Source organism: Balaenoptera physalus, assembly GCF_965194825.1.
Source record: "Balaenoptera physalus genome assembly, chromosome: 3".
NCBI lineage: Eukaryota > Metazoa > Chordata > Mammalia > Artiodactyla > Balaenopteridae > Balaenoptera > Balaenoptera physalus.
The window spans coordinates 32260305-32278419 of NC_138890.1; the positions used below are offsets into that span (position 1 = coordinate 32260305).

The 18115-nt window shown below is 36.3% G+C and overlaps 1 protein-coding gene across 2 annotated transcripts in view; it reads right to left on the reverse strand.

Annotated features, from left to right (window-relative positions):
• Nucleotides 1–18115, reverse strand: part of LOC309658213 (teneurin-2-like) — a 1589229-nt gene that overhangs the window by 1245197 nt on the left and 325917 nt on the right. The gene's annotated exons all lie outside the window — the stretch shown is intronic.

The following is an 18115-nucleotide window of genomic DNA, read 5'->3' on the forward strand; positions in this document are numbered from 1 at the left end:
TGAAAGGAAAGAACCTACAACCAAGATTACTCTACCTGGCAAGGATCTCATTCAGATTTGATGGAGAAATCAAAAGCTTTACAGACAAGCAAAAGCTAAGAGAATTCAGCACCACCAAACAAGCTCTACAACAAATGCTAAAGGAAATTCTCTAAGTAGGAAACACAAGAGAAGAAAAGGACCTACTAAAACAAACCCAAAACAATTAAGAAAATGGTCAAAGGAACATACATATCGATAATTACCTTAAACGTGAATGGATTAAATGCTCCAACCAGAGGAAACAGGCTTGCTGAATGGATATAAAAACAAGACCCATATATATGCTGTCTACACGAGACCCACTTCAGACCTAGGGACACATACAGACTGAAAGTGAGGGGATGGAAAAAGATATTCCATGCAAATGGAAATCAAAAGAAAGCTGGAGTAGCAATACTCCTATCAGATAAAATAGACTTAAAATAAAAAATGTTACAAGACACAAGGAAGGACACTACACAATGATCAAGGGATCAATCCAAGAAGAAGATATAACAATTATAAATATATATGCACCCAACATAAGAGCACCTCAATACATAAGGCAACTGCTAACAGCTATAAAAGAGGAAATTGACAGTAACACAATAATAGTGGGGGACTTTAACACCTCACTTACACCAATGGACAGATCATCTAAAATGAAAATAAATAGGGAAACAGAAGCTTTAAATGACACAATAGACCAGAAAGATTTAATTGATACTTATAGGACATTCCATCCAAAAACAGCAGATTACACTTTCTTCTCAAGGGCGCATGGAACATTCTCCAGGATAGATCACATCTTGGGTCACAAATCAAGCCTCAGTATATTTAAGAAAATTGAAATCATATCAAGCATCTTTTCTGACCACAATGCTATGAGATTAGAAATGAATTACAGGGAAAAAACCGTAAAAAACACAAACACATGGAGGTTAAACAATATGTTACTAAATAACCAAGAGATCACTGAAGAAATCAAAGAGGAAATCAAAAAATACCTAGAGACAAATGACAATGAAACCACAACTATACAAAACCTACAGGATACAGCAAAAGCAGTTCTAAGAAGGAAGTTTATAGCTACACAAGCCTACCTCAAGAAACAAGAAAAATCTCAGATAAACAATCTAATCTTACACCTAAAGGAACTAGAGAAAGAAAAATAAACAAAACCCAAAGTTAGCAGAAGGAAAGAAATCATAAAGATCAGAGCAGAAATAAACAAAGAAAACAACAGCAAAGATCAATCAAACTAAAAGCTGCTTCTTTGAGAAGATAAACAAAATTGATAAACCATTAACCAGACTCATCAAGAAAAGAGGGAGAGGACTCAAATCAATAAAATTAGAAATGAAAAAGGATAAGTTACAACAGACACTGCAGATATACAAAGCACCCTAAGAGACTACTACAAGTAACTCTATGCCAATAAAATGGACAACCTGGAAGAAATGGACAAATTTTTAGAAAGGTATAACCTTCCAAGACTGAACCAGGAAGAAATAGAAAATATGAACAGAACAATCACAAGTAATGAAATTGAAACTGTGATTAAAAATCACAAACAAAAGTCCAGGACCAGATGGCTTCACAGAATAATTCTATCAAACATTTAGAGAAGAGCTAACACCCATCCTTCTTAAACTCTTCGAAAAAACTGCAGAGGAAGGAACACTCCTGAACGCATTCTATGAGGCCACCATCACCCTGATACCAAAACCAGACAAAGATACAACAAAAAAAGACCAATATCACTCATAAATATAGATGCAAAAATCCTCAACAAAATACTAGCAAACAGAATCCAACAAAACATTAAAAGGATCATACACCATGATCAAGTGGGATTTATCCCAGGGATGCAAGGATCCTTCAGTATACGCAAATCAATCAATGTGATACACCATATTAACAAACTGAAGAATAAAAACCATAAGATTATCTCAATAGATGCAGAAAAACTTTTGACAAAATTCAACACCCATTTATGATAGAAACTCTCCAGAAATTGGGCATAGAGGGAACCTATCTCAACATAATAAAGGCCATATACGACAAACCCACAGCAAACATCATTCTCAATGGTGAAAAACTGAAAGCATTTCCTCTAAGATCAGGAACAAGACAAGGATGTCCATTCTCACCACTATTATTCAACATAGTTTTGGAAGTCCTAGCCATGGCAATAAGAGAAGAAAAATAAATAAAAGGAACAGAAATTGGAAAAGAAGAAGTAAAACTGTCACTGTTTGCAGATGACATGCTACTATACATAGAGAATCCTAAAGATGCCACCAGAAAACTACTAGAGCTAATCAATGAATTTGGTAAAGTTGCAGGATACAAAATTAATGCACAGAAATCTCTTGTATTCCTGTATACTAATGATGAAAAATCTGAAAGAGAAATTAAGGAAACACTCCCATTTACCATTGCAACAAAAAGAATAAAATACCTAGGAATAAACCTACCTAGGGAGACAAAAGACCTGTATGCAGAAAACTATAAGACACTGATCAAAGTAATTAAAGATGATACCAACAGATGGAGAGATATACCATGTTCTTGGATTGGAAGAATCAATATTGTGAAAATGACTATACTACCCAAAGCAATCTACAGATTCAATGCAATTACTATCAAATCACCAATGGCATTTTTTACAGAACTAGAACAAAAAAATCTTAATATTTGTATGGAGACACAAAAGACCCCGAATAGCCAAAACAGTCTTGAGGGAAAAAAGTGGAGCTGGAGGAATCAGACTCCCTGATTTCAGACTATACTACAAAGCTACAGTAATCAAGACAAATATGGTACTGGCACAAAAACAGAAATATAGATCAATGGAACAAGACAGAAAGCCCAGAGGCAAACCCATGCACCTATGGTTAACTAATCTATGATAAAGGAGGCAAGGATATACAATGGAGAAAAGACAGTCTCTTCAATAAGTTGTGCTGGGAAACCTGGACAGGTACATGTAAAAGAATGAAATCAGAACACTCCCTAACACCATACACAGAAATAAACTAAAAATGGATTAGAGACCTAAATGTAAGACTGGACACTGTAAAACTCTTAGAGGAAAACATAGGAAGAACACTCTTTGATATAAATCACAGCAAGATCTTTTTGATCCACCTCCTAGAGTAATGGAAATAAAAAGAAAAACAAACAAATGGGACCTAATGAAACTTCAAAGCTTTTGCACAGCAAAGGAAACCATAAACAAGAAGAAAAGACAACCCTCAGAATGGGAGAAAATATTTGCAAATGAATCAACGGACAAAGGATTAATCTCCAAAATGTATAAACAGCTCATGCAGCTCAATATTATAAAAACAAACAACCCAATCCAAAAATGGGCAGAAGACCTAAATAGACATTTCTCCAAAGAAGACATACAGATGGCCAAGAAGCACATGAAAAGCTGCTCATCATCACTAATTATTAGAGAAATGCAAATCAAAACTACAATGAGGTATCACCTCACACCAGTTAGAATGGGCATCATCAGAAAATCTACAAACAGCAAATGCTGGAGAGGGTGTGGAGAAAAGGGAACTCTCTTACACTGTCGTGGGAATGTAAATTGATACAGCCACTATGAAGAACAGTATGGAGGTTCCTTAAAACACTAAAAATAAAATTACCTTATGATCCAGCAATCCCACTACTGGGCATATACCCAGAGAAAACCGTAAGTCAAAAAGACACATGCACCCCAATGTTCATTGCAGCCCTATTTACAATAGCCAGATCAGGAAGCAACCTAAATGCCCATCGACAGATGAATGGATAAAGAAGATGTGGTACATATATACAGTGGAATGTTACTCAGCTATAAAAAGGAATGAAATTGGGTCATTTGTTGAGACGTGGATGGATCTAGAGACTGTCATACAGAGTGAAGTAAGTCAGAAAGAGAAAAACAAATATCGTATATTAACGCATATATGTGGAACCTAGAAAAATGGAACAGACGAACCAGTTTGCAGGGCAGAAATTGAGACACAGAAGTAGAGAAAAAACGTATGGACACCAAAGGGGGAAAGCGGCAGGTGGGTGGGGATGGTGGTGTGATGAATTGGGAGATTGGGATTGACATGTATAAACTGATGTGTATAAAATTGATGACTAATAAGAACCTGCTGTATAAAAAAATATATAAATTAAAATTCAAAAATTAAAAAAAAAAAATCTCCTTCTTCAAGAATCTTCTCCTCAATGAAGCTAACTTGACTATCCATAGGAAGATTACTCAGCTCTTTGGCCAACCACTGTACCTTGTACAGATCACTTTTGATATAAACTTAGATGAGAACAGGTATGGCAAATCAAATGCATAGTATGGTCCAAAAAATTAACACTGACATGATGATAGTAAGTGTTCAGTAAGCATATATTGAATAAACAAGGAAATACTTATCTCTGCCTAGGAGATTCTGAAAGGGAAAAAAATAAAAAATAAGCAATTACTCTGGCCTCTGCAGAATGAATTCAGGGATTGATGAACATGCAGGTGATTATTACAGATAGAGAGGATGGTTAAGCAAAAGCCACAGCGATATTAATTCTGGTAATATCAGTTGTAAAGTTAAATTTCAGGAACCAAAATGGCAACAGTTCAAGTTATAATTATAATGGCTAGAACTCTATGTCAACAGCAAAGAGTTTTCTCCCATATGAAGAATTCTATGGTGGGATTTGCGGCATTGCTTCTAAAAGTTCAGTCTTGAACTTACTTTAATTCTACATTTTTTTCTAGAAATCCTTTGAGATAGACTTATTTTAATAACACAGTAATCAGTCAGTGAACTTCTGTTGCTTTCAATTAACAGGCTTAAATAAGGAATATTAGTAGGAATTTGTATTGGTGGCATAGTTGTTTTAAAAGTGGAAATTTATTTTATTGACATTAATTCATAGCATTTATATAACCAACACATACCATCCATTTCTTACTTAGTTTCCACAACATATAAAATTCAAGAGAACATGAATTAACTGAATGGCTTACAAATGGTAGCCATTTCAGCATAATCTCTGCAATTAATTTTTACAGAAAAAAAGAAAACCAAAGATCAATTCACTACTTTGAACTGTCTTCCTATATTTGTAATAAGAAAAATGAGGGTGCCTGTAATTTTAGGACATAAAATGGCAGAAAGACACAATGTTCTTTCTACATGGAATACCCTTTCTGTCCTTATTTACCAAGACTATCTCAGTCACCTTTCTAGATGTACTTTAGTTATTATCAGCTCTGGGATGACTTTTTAAGATCCACTGAAAGACAGCTAAAAAATGCTTTCTTGTGTCTTTGATATTTCATACATATCATACTAAAACCTACTTGTTTTAGCAATTGTTAACCTCTACACCCTACTAAACTCTTAGCTTCTAAAGATCATGATTTATTTATCTCTATATCTCGAGTATTTCACAGAGCTCCTGCAACACTGTAGCAGCTCAATATATTTTGATCAAATTGAGTGAATGAATGAATGAATGAATGGAATCAATATTTTGAAAGCAATAGTGAAAATCCAGGAAATCAAACTGACATTGGAATACAATGACAAGTTAAATTTAGTTCAATGGTGGAAATTTAAAAAAAATAAATTTTTTATCACGTGACTAGTTTGTATGTCAACACTAATGGCAAAACTAGGGTAGTTCAGAAGAAGAAAATTTCTGCAACAGGGAATAGAGCTAACAGTTTCAAATGAAACGTACAGGGGAAATTGCCAAAAGTGTTAAGATGTGAGAAAAGATGAGAGTAAACTGTTTATAAGAACCTCAAACCAACCTACCCTAAGCCCTCCTAAGTGAGAGACTTGTACACTTAAAGAACCGGAAGCACCACAATGTCATTATTTCAATTCCTTCCTAGAAAGATGAGGAGTCAGAGGTCAGGGAATTTAACTGACTTACTCATAATATTGAGATGTAGAGAAACCAAGCAGGGAATCGCACTTAGAACTGGGATAACCAGAACTGGGTTCTCCATCACAAAGCGTGCACACACACACACACACACACACACACACATTTTAAAGTTATTCCCTACAACTTTACTTTTGTAGTTGTTGGGGGTTTTTATTTGTTTGTTTTTGTTTGGCCCCAGCTACTCTGCAACCCTCAGGTACAATGAGTTCCCTGGGGAGGTGGCAGAGTTAGCAACACAACGCAGATTTACTATATTCCCAGTCTAGTATTCCAACGTAGCATAGTAATGAGAGTATTAGCTGTGAAGTGATATTGACCTTTTAGATTCCTGCTGTGCAAGCTACAGTTGTGTGGCAATGGAACTATTTATTCTCTAAATATTAATCTTCTATCTGTAACATGGGAATAATAAGAGTACCTAATTCATACTCTTGTTGTGAGGAGTAAATGAAATAGTGTAGAGAAAGTGAATAGCCCATGGCCTGGCAGGGGAGGTGATGATACAGCTCATAAAAAAATGGCTCTAAGGATACCAACACCATGCCTTGTAGCCTCTCTGCATAGGATTTATTGGCATGGACATCCGAACAGTGCTGTCTACAACATTCTGAAAGTAGGCCTACATATGATTCATCAATCCCACTTTAGGTTATATATCCGAGGGAAATAAAATCATTATCTCAAACAGGAACTCCCATGTTCATTGCAGTATTATTCACAATAGCTGAGATATGGAAACAACCAAAGTTATCTGTCAACAGATGAACGGAACAAGAAAAGGTGGTATATATATACAATGAAATATTATTCACCTTTAAAAAGAAAGAAATCCTGTCATTTGCGACAACATGAATGAATCTGAAGGGTATTATTACTAAGTGAGGTAAGCCAGACAGAGAAAGACAAATACTGCATAGTGTCACTTAGATGTAGGATCAAAAAACCAAAAAGGTCAAACTCATAGAAACAGAAACAGTAGACAAGTGGTTGCCAGAAGCTGGGGGTGCGGGGGTGGAATGGGGGGGGGGAATAGAGAGAGGTTGGCAACAGGGTAAAAAAAAAAAAAAAAAAAAGAATATCGGGAAGCATTTAGTGGTTATGTTCTCAAGTCCCAGTGACAAATATGCATCAGGTTGATATTCCATTAATAAAGACGTCAATAGTTACACTGTGAACATAAAATAAATAATAACAATAATGCTTATTGGGAGGCTATGTTTTCTTTTTATTATAGTTGTATATGTAACGGGTGCTGGGAGGAAAGACTACAGTCACATCATTCTCCTGTTCACAGTCTTCAATAGCACCCCATTTTTAGTGTGTAAGTCCTTTCTCAGTCTGACTCCACTCTCCTCTTTCAGCCCTTTTTGCATTTTTTGCCCCCAGGAAAGACTTCATACTGCTGACACTTACTGATACAGAAGGTTTCTGAGAACTCCAATCGAAATTGTCTGCCATGATAATTCTGGCTCTCACTTTTCTTTCTATTTTTTGCCATTGCCATTAAAGAGATGCTTTCAGAGAACATTATGCTACAAGGGCATTCTTTATAAATGTTTAAAATTTTTCTGCACACACCCTGAACCCTATCCGATTCGTGACCATACCTACACAAAACCTCATCTCCTACAAAGCCTCAATAGTCTTCATGAAACATATTAGCAAAAGGTTATCTCCCCCTGGGCCCATGCTGGCCTTCCCAGGCAGGGCTTGGTCAGAAAAGAACTTATTTGTGCAAATTTGTCAAAGGCTGCTTTCTCCAGGCCAACAAAACTCCAGAAGAGGAAGCAAAGTGGGCTGGATTGTGACTCCCACTTCCTCCTAAACCAAGCCCAGCAGCCCAGATTCTTTATCAGCCCCCTTTGGGGCCAGACGTGTTTCAGAATTTAGATGTTAGAAAGGTTAATTAGGGGCATATTTTCGTATATGTGGCAGGGTTAGGGGTAAAATCCCATAATGAAGCACATTAATATTTCTTCAGAAAGGTGTGAATAGTCACATAATCAAAGATAAATAAAAACTATAAAGAGCCTTATGTCAGATCAGGGCAGGTTTGCCTCCAAAGGTGAGATCAAGTTGGGCTAAAAACTGAAAATTTTCTTGTAATTTATGTTCAGGCAAAACTTAACCTAAGCTAAGCTGAACTCATATTTGGTGGCAAGCCTGGCTGGATCTGGCACGAGGCTATTTTATAGTTATGAACTCATCCATAAGCTTCTCGAGAATGAGACGTGTAATTTATTTACCTTTGTAGGTACTCGAGCACCCATCACTGAACTTTCAAGTAGGGGATGCTCAATAGATTTGCTGAACTGAATACACGCACACAAACACATATATCAAGATGAGTAATATTTGAAAAACAAGAGATGGAAGACAACTAAATCTTAATTATCACAGACTAGCAAATAAGTCAAAACATTTGTATTTCTCTTCTCCCCTTTGCTGCCATACCCCTAGGAAGAATGCTGGTAGCTTAGTAAATGAAATCTGCATTCTTTCCTTTTCCCCAGCAGAAACTCACATGCTAGGAGCACAAGCCAGGGCTTATTTGTTTTGCTTCATTATCCTAATGAATAAGATATGACTTTCAGGGATTTGTCGCTGAATCACAGACACTGAAGCAAAAAAACCCTCAGTTTTTTAAAAAAAATGTTTGTATCTGTGCATATATAATAAGAACAAAGAATGGTTATTTCAGGCAAACCGAACTAAACCTAGTTAACCCACACTTAATTCACATATGTTGATATTTAACCTTTGTTACATAAAATGTGTTTTATATAAGAAATAGTTACCATTGCACTAGAATCGATGATTCATGTGTGAAAGGGAACATACTGCTTGAAGTTATGAATTATATAAATCTACCTACCTTTCTTTCTATAGAGATAGCAAAATGTCCTTTCTTGTTAATCCTTGAGGATGAAACAGTACTACAAAAAAGTGTGGCTGTTTTCAGAAGTAGAGTAGAAACTTTTGCATGGTGATAAAATCAAAAGCCCCTGATATCTAGGAAACAGAAAATCCTTACATGTTTATTGCTCCTCATCTGCATGTAAATAAATAGAGATATGTAGCCTTAACCTTCAACCTCTACACCCTCTTCACAATAGAGGGTTCTTTTATTCCAAACAAGTTTTGAATCTAGGGAAAAGTCATAGTAAAAATAAAATAATACATATGAATAATTAATATATATAGTCCTATGCTAAAATTATTCCAAAGAGCAAATTAAGATGATATCAACCATTAATTAAGCACCACTTAAGGAAATTGCCTGGAATTCCTTTTCATATCAACTGTTCCAGCTTTTTTTTTTTTTTTTTTTTTTTTACTGTGGAATAACTAAGATTTCACCAAATGAAAACATCTTACATATCTGGCTATAGAATCAATAATGTGTTGTTTCATAGAAAAGATCATTGATAAGTTTGACTGATTGATAAGTCTAAGTTTGTCTTAGACTAGGTTCTCCTGAAAGGAGACTCTGAGGCAAGACTTTGTATTCTGCTAGCATATCAGGAAGGTGGTCACACAGCCAGAATAAGAAAGGGACAGAGGGAAAACCACTAGAGTGAATATTATTGAGCTAGGTACCATTATGGAAAAACTGCACTCAATCCCACTATAAACTCTTCGAGTTACTGGTAGATTGCATGGATGCCTACCAAAGGATGGAAAGGCACCATCATTCCTCCACTGACTTACTTATTCCATTGGTTGAAGGGTGCCCTTAGGGCATTCTCCCTTAAGTTTGTGTTATATCTACACTTGGGTTGATCAAGAGACTAAAGAAAATTCATGTAGATCAAGACTTTTGGTTATTTAAAAGAATGGGATTTGTAACCTGTTAATAGGGTTACTGGAGCATAGAATCACAGGACTGGGCCCTTCCACTTGTAAACATGGTTTATTTCCTTTCATCATTATAACTCATATAAATTATTTTTCGAGAATGGAATGACTACCATGCTCTAGAAACACCCCCCCATACACACACACGTATATATGTATTCCTATGAAACTATGCATCTATTTTCTGACATTTATATTGAAGCATACAAGAAGCTCCTCTCAACACTTCAAAATGAAACAGAAATACTTTAGTTGATCCTATAAAAGAGGGTTCATGTATCTCCCTGGGGCAGCAATGATCAGGTTGTGCTCAGAACTTTTCTTGCCATCCTCCACCCATAACCCAAGATGAAATTTTGAAATTGAAAAAAAAAAAAAAAAAAAAGTTACCCCACCAGCAGAGGGCTAAGAGTCCAATAAGGGCAATCAAGAATTTTTACTAAATATTAAGTAGAAAATGACTAGTGGATTTGTTTGGTAATAAGCTTGACAGATGTCTGGCAAGAAGAAGACAGACAACCCTAATCTTTGTACAATAATTACCTATGAGAGGGAGCTACCGAATGATTTAGTAATGATTTAAAGGACTCAAGGGGGGCTTCCCTGGTGGCGCAGTGGTTGAGAGTCTGCCTGCCAATGCAGGGGACACGGGTTCGAGCCCTGGTCTGGGAAGATCCCACATGCCGCGGAGCAACTAGGCCCGTGAGCCACAACTACTGAGCCTGAGCGTATGGAGCCTCTGCTCCGCAACAAGAGAGGCCGCGGTGGTGAGAGGCCTGCGCACCGCGATGAAGAGTGGCCCCCACTCGCCGCAACTGGACAAAGCCCTCACACAGAAACGAAGACCCAACACAGCCAAAAATAAAAATAATAAATAAAGGACTCAAGGGTTATGATTAGATTTGCATTTTAGGAAGATCGCTTGGCTGAATTGAAGGAGAATATTCTAGGACCATGTGAAGCTGAAGGCAGGGAGATGAGAGAGGAGGCTCGTTCAGAAAAACAGGCAGGAGGGCTAAAGAACAGATGCAGGCAGTGGCAGTAGAACGGAGGGGAGGAGAAAGATTTAAAGCAGCATAATAAGACACGTGGTGACGCAGCAAATGTTGTAAATAAGAGAAAAAGAGCCCTCTCTGTTGCTTCCTGGTTTCTGCTTGGGTGGCAAGGTAGTAAAGTGGCAAAGCAGGCATCAAATCCATCTTTTTAGGTTTCCGACCCGGCACACTTTCTATTAAAGCCTTATTGTCCAATTTTCAAAACAAGAGGAATGCATGCAATTTGTTCTTTCAAAATTGCTTTTTTGATTTTTGTTTTCTGCTTATTTTTCCCAAAAAAAAATCTCATGGAGACTCACAGGTAGCCTTCTAATTACCCTAATTCACTTGGTATTTAGATGAATTAATATACTTGAATTTATTTCCTTGTAATGGATTGACTTGTCTAGCCAGCCAATAAAAGCAGCATTGGGACTCCATGTATTTCTCCCGGTATTATATTATAGCAACTGACAATAATAACAGTAATAATTATCCAATTTCAAGAGGGAGAAGTACCTTTGACCTCTATTTGATCCCCCTGGTCTATCTAAGTCTGATTCAGCATTGATTTCTTTCCCAAGGAAGTTGCTATAATCATGTTATGGCTGATTTATCACAATATGCTTGCGGGCTAGTAATTTCTCATCTTGAACTTGCTTCTCTCATTTTTTTCTCCATGAAAAAACATATTGAAATGTTATTTTTTTTTCAAAGGAAAGCACTTTCTCCAAGTGTTCTTCCATATTTCTTTCAGTGGGTGGTGTTAAGTGACCTATGGTCTTTGAGATACATCTTAATTGCACTATATATGTTGGCAGGGCAAAAATCAAACTTAGATAAAATAAATAAAGCTTTCCACAGGAAAACTAATTAGATTGCAAATATGGTAATAGAGAAAGAACATATGCTCAGAAAGCACTAGGTTTAGGTTCTAGATTTTTGCACCAAGTATTTTTGTGATTTGGAGCAAGTCACTTATTCTTTTTCAATTTTGGTGTCTTTGCTTATGAATTATGTCTAGTCGAACTCATCTTGTACACACAAATTTTAAGCATATCCAAAAATTGTGATAAGAAATATAATGGAAAAAAATTACTATAGCTTAGTGTAGGGTTCAAGTCAGTTAGTAGATAAATAAGGACTCATTCATCACCTTAAAAAGGTGAGAGTACACTTTAGGTGAATTTTAAATGAAAAACACCTTTAATATTATCCAGTACCAAACCCTCACAAAATTGAGGGTCAGAGAGATTAAGTAATGTGACCAAGGTTCACACAGCTTATTAGTTCCCCCTTCAAGGGACTTTAAGTCTTGTAATTCCTAATCCAAATCCTTATAATTCCTCCTCCAAAAAATTAACAGTTGCTGGAACATGGCCATTAACAAACGAATTAATCAGGAGAGATCAGGTACTGCTGTGCAAACAACTTCCAAATCTTGATGGTTTAACATTATATTTTCTTCATTCCTGCTTCATGTCTGCTGTGGATTGCTGGTAGCTCTGCTCTGTATTATTGTCAGTAGGTTCCAGACTGACAAAACAGCCAATATCTGGATCTTTGCCAGTCAGCATGAGGGAGAGTGAGAGAAAGGAGCAAAGCACATGTGGGTCTTAAACTACCTCCTGCAATTGACAAGTCACTTTTGTCCCATCTCATTGGCTAAACAAGTCACGTGGCCACATCTAACTCCACAGGAGATGGGGAAGTTAAATCCTACCATATGCCCAGAGAATGTGACATATTTAAATGAATATAAATAATGAATACCATAGCATGTTTAGCAAGTGAAGAACATGGAAAATTTAAGTTTATTCCCTAAAATAGGCACAGAATTTAGGGAATGTTCTTCAGAGTCAGATTTATAAAGTCCAATTCTCTTATAATTTGTCTCAGACTCTGACATACATCAAAGCTTCAGGGACAAAAAAGGTATACACGTCAAAATTTATCAGGCAGCATCTAAAGCAGATTTCGCATAGCAGTAGCCTGGCTGGCTAGATTCAGTCAGTAGATGGGTTATTTGACCCACACAGAAGCATAGTTCTTAAAAAAAAAAAAAAATTCAATTAGTTGCTGATAATTTTTTTAATACCTTTATTGGAGTATAATTGCTTTACAATGGTGTGTTAGTTTCTGCTTTATAACAAAGTGAATCAGCTATACATATACATATATCCCCATATCTCCTCCCTCTTGCGTCTCCCTCCCACCCTCCCTATCCCACCCCTCTAGGTGGTCACAAAGCACCGAGATGATCTCCCTGTGTTATGCAGCTGCTTCCCACTAGCTATTTTACATTTGGTAGTATATATATGTCTATACCACTCTCTCACTTCGTCCCAGCTTACCCTTCCCCCTCCCCATGTCCTCAAGTCCATTCTCTACGTCTGCATCTTTATTCCTCTTCTGACCCTAGGTTCTTCAGAACCTTTTTTTTTTTTTTTTTTTAGATTCCATATATATGTGTTACCATATGGTATTTGTTTTTCTCTTTCTGACTTACTTCACTCTGTATGACAGACTCTGGGTTCATCCACCTCACTACAAATAACTCAATTACTGAGTAATGTCTGAGTAATATTCCATTGTATATATGTGCCACATCTTCTTTATCCAGTCATCTGTTGATGGACATTTAGGTTGCTTCCATGTCCTGGCTATTGTAAATAGAGCTGCAATGAACATTGTGGTCCATGACTCTTTTTGAATTATGGTTTTTTCAGGGTAAATGCCCAGTAGTGGGATCGCTGGGTCGTATGGTAGTTCTATTTTTAGTTTTTTAAGGAACCTCCATACTATTCTCCATAGTAGCTGTATCAATTTACATTCCCACCAACAGTGCAAGAGGGTTCCCTTTTCTCCACACCCTCTCCAGCATTTTTTGTTTGTAGATTTTTTGATGATGGCCATTCTGACTGGTGTGAGGTGATACCTCATTGTAGTTTTGATTTTCATTTCTCTAATGATTAGTGATGTTGAGCATCTTTTGCTGATATTTTTTAAATGAAGATTTCATGTACAAATTTGTTTTTTCATTTCCTTTAAAAATTAAAAGATCTGGTAGAAGTAGACAATCATTCCTCCATCGGAAAAGTTGGCTAGACTGACTAACATTACCCTATGTATCTGGATCAGGAGTTTCCTAGTTTGTCACAGACCTCACAACTCCCTATTTTCTAACATCTGGATTGTGTCACTTATTTAATGTGAATGTCCTGTTAGAAACTAACTCTCCATCCAAATGTATTGTCCCCTTTGGGCTGAATGCTAGCTTTTATTTTTCAGCTTTCTTTGCACCTGGGGCATGTGATTGAGTCTCTTCCAGTGCAGTGTGAGTGGAGGTAAAGTGAGCCACTTCCAGACCTGGTCCACTCTCCATAGTCTTCCATGCCTGGATGTTCTGAACACCTACTCTGATCTGTTATAAGGATAAAAAAAAAAAAAATGTAAGATGTGTCTAGCCTCTGCAATTTTGAGATCTATTTTTTACAACAAATAGTTACCTACTCTAATACATGAGTCATGCAGGTATCTGAGTGTGTGCTCACAATACCATATAAGCAGATTCTTGAATAGAGTATTCTTGAAAACTTTCAGGAACCAAATCATTTCAGCTTCATTTAGCTGGGGCAGTGGGGCAGGACTGAGGAATTCCAGGCAGAGGGAAAAAGAAAAGAAGGGAGAAAGACATGAGAATACACACATGGATGGTTTGAGAAACACTGGCTGAATCAGTTTGTTAAAATTCATAAATGAATCAAATATTTTTAAAAGAAAAAAATGGAAAGTAATAACTGGACAGAATTGAATATGGTTGCGATACCACTATTAGAAGAAAGCATTATCATAGATTTATTCAAAATAATTTGAAGATTTTGAGTACATAAAGTCATTCCCTTTTATCTTTTGGTAACTGATTTTTAAAGATAGTCCCCAATGAATTAATCCTTCTAGGATTTATGTTTTTATTTTTTTGTGGTTCCTCTGTTCCGTCGAATTTGGGCTGGTCTGGAACTAGGGTTAACCAACAGAATATGGCAAATTCAAGCTATGCTTGCGTGTGCCTAGCCTTTAAGAAGACAGGTGGCATCTATCTCTTACCTCAAGATGTCATGTAAGAAGTCTCACTACAAGGTGAAGATTCCACATGGAGAGGGCACGTGGAAAGATAATCTGGAAAGGAGAACCCTTCAGACTACAAGAAGAAAATAAGAGGTCCAGCCTTCCCAGAATCCCAGACAAGCCTCTAGATGAATTCTGCCCCATCTACCATCCTCCTTAAACAACATGAGATCTCAACCAAGATCAGCTGAAGAACTGCCTAACTGATCGCAGACAACATAGAATAATGAGAGATAATTAATGGTAGTTGTTTTAATTTTTTTAAGTTTTGGAAAATTTTGATAGATAATAGATTATTAAAAGAGGGGATATTATAGGTCTGTGAGATATTAGAAAAGAAGGAATTACTCTGAACCACAGAAATAACCTGACCAAAGTAATAATAATTACAAGAACAAAAATAATACCGATAATGATATTATCAGGCATATTTTATTTAATCCCTTGATTACAACAGGACATTCTTATTGCCTTGTGTGTTACTGTATGAATTCAGATATGAGCAAACACATCATATAGCACTTGAAACAAGAATATCATATCCTTCCAATATAGAAGCATGCATTGGATTCTAATCCAATGCATTGAGCCCATAAGGAGAGTAAAAAATTGTTCCCCAAAACCAAAGCTATAAAAAACTCCACCGATTTATATGCATTTCATCTACTCTAATTATCATCATAGTTAGAAATGGCATCCCTTCACATATAATGAAATAGTCTGTTCAGACAGCTGTCCAGTTACTTCAAATTCCAGTCATCCATGATCTAAATCTGCACAGAGCAGCATGTGTTATTAACCCATTGCTTAAAGGCTACCTGGTTTGGTGACTTCAAACTATAACTGGTGGGCAGAGGACATTACTACATTGAGCTCTGATTTCTCTGCCCCAAATAAATGAACTATATATGGACAGAAGGCTTCAGTTCAATCTGTTGCCAACCATCCATGAGCTACAAGTGAGGTGTTGTGTTGCAGGTGAGGTAATTCCTTCCACAGCGCTGACATGCAATAAATAGCTGTAGTGCAAACACATGAACTCCATCAATCCATTGCCTATCGATTTTGAGAGAAAATGAAGGGTTGATTATTCATCCCAGGTAAAAGAAGAAAAATGAAACCAATCTGAGCAAGGCCAGAATGTAATGTATTGTTTCAAATGAAAAGGCATCCGATTGTCTAAAACACGGCTTCAGGAGGAATAGTGCACAGTAAAGTCACAAACTTTCTGTAATAAATTGTCAGTTGGAGAAATGCCAAGAAAAGGGAGGTATGAGAGACACTTCCTTATACATGACCAACACCTGTTAATATTACAGTATTCTGGGCATATAAAGAAGGAATATGCTTGTACCTAGGCATAACTTATGGGTAGAAATTGGCACTAATACTGGTGTGAAACCTGGGATGGCACTATTGAATAAAAAGGATATAAAGGATTACTAATTTTAATTATTCAGCATAGAATTAACACATACTTGTTGTAAACAAAGGCATATATAATCACACAGATAGAAGAAAAATCTGTAAAATAACAGTGAAATGCTTCTCCTATCTGCTCCCACTCACATTCTCTCTCCCCAGAGATAATTAATGTTATCAGGTATATAATTTTTCAGACACACATTTATAAACACATGTACACAAATATCTATATAGACAGGTTTTAAAAAGTGGCGTTATAAGATGCATATGGCTCTTCAACTTGCTTTTTATACTCATCAATAGTGACATTAATTGGACTTTCTTCACTGTCAGGGCATACAGAGATAACTCATTTCTTAATTGGTTTGTTTTTATTACAAAGAATAGGTGAAATCAATTATTTTTATTTTTTATGTTTCTTGGTTTATTTATTTCTTCATTTTTTTTCCAGTTTTACTGAGCAATAATTAACATACATCACTGTATAAGTTTAAGGCATACCACATGATGGTTTGATTTACATCTATTGTGAAATGATTACCACAATAGGTTCAAGTAACATAGATCTTCTCTTGCAGAAACAATTTTTAAAAAGTAGAAAAAATTCTCCTGTGCTGAGAACTTTTAGGATATATTCTCTTAACAACTTTCCTATGTATCATACAGCAGTGTTGGCTGTAGTCGTCATGTGGTACATTACACCTCTAATACTTATTTATCTTAAAACCGGAAGTTTGGACCTTTGATCACTTTCCTCCAACTTCTCCTCCCTCTCTCCCCCTCTGGTAACCTTAAGTCTGTCCTCTTTTTCTATGAGTTTGGTTTTTGTTTTGTTTTTTAGATTCTACACATAAGTGACATCATACAGTATCTGTCTTTCTCTGATATTTCATTTAGCATAAGGCCTTCAAGGTCCATCCATGGTAAATTTTCCTCATTTTTTATTGCTGGATAATACTCCATTGTGTTTATATAACACAACTTCTTTATTGATTCATCCGTAGATGGGCACTTAGGTTATTTCCATGTCTTGGCTATTATAAATAGTGCTGCTATGAACATGGGGGTGCAGATATCTTTTCAAATTAGTGTTTCTGCTTCCTTTGGATGCATTCCCAGAAGTGGAATTGCTGGATCATAAGAAAGTTTTACTTTTAATTTTTTGAGGAACATCCATAATGTTTTGTAGAGTGGCTGTACCAATTTACAATCCTCCCAGCAGTGCACAAGGGTTTCTTTTTCTCCACATCCTCACCAGCATTTGTTATCTCTTGTCTTTTTGATGATGACCATTCTGACATGAGGTGATATTTCACTGTGGTTTTCATTTGTATTTCCCTAATGACTAGTGATGTTGAATCTCTTTTCATTTACCTGTTGGCCTTTCATATACCTTCTGTAAAGAAATTTCTATTTGGGTCCCCTGCCCATTTTTAATTGGGTTATTTGGGGGGTTTTTGTGTGTTTCTTTTGGGATTTTTTTTCTCTTTTTTTTTGCTATTGAGTTGTATGAGTTCTTTATATTTTTTGAATATTAACTATTTATCAGATATATGGTTTGCAAATATTTTTCCCATTCAATAGCCTGTCTTTTCACTTTGTTGATGATTTACTTTTCTGTGTAGGAGCTTGTTAGTTTGTTGTAGTGCCCCTTGTTTATTTTTTATTTTGTGGCTTGCACATTA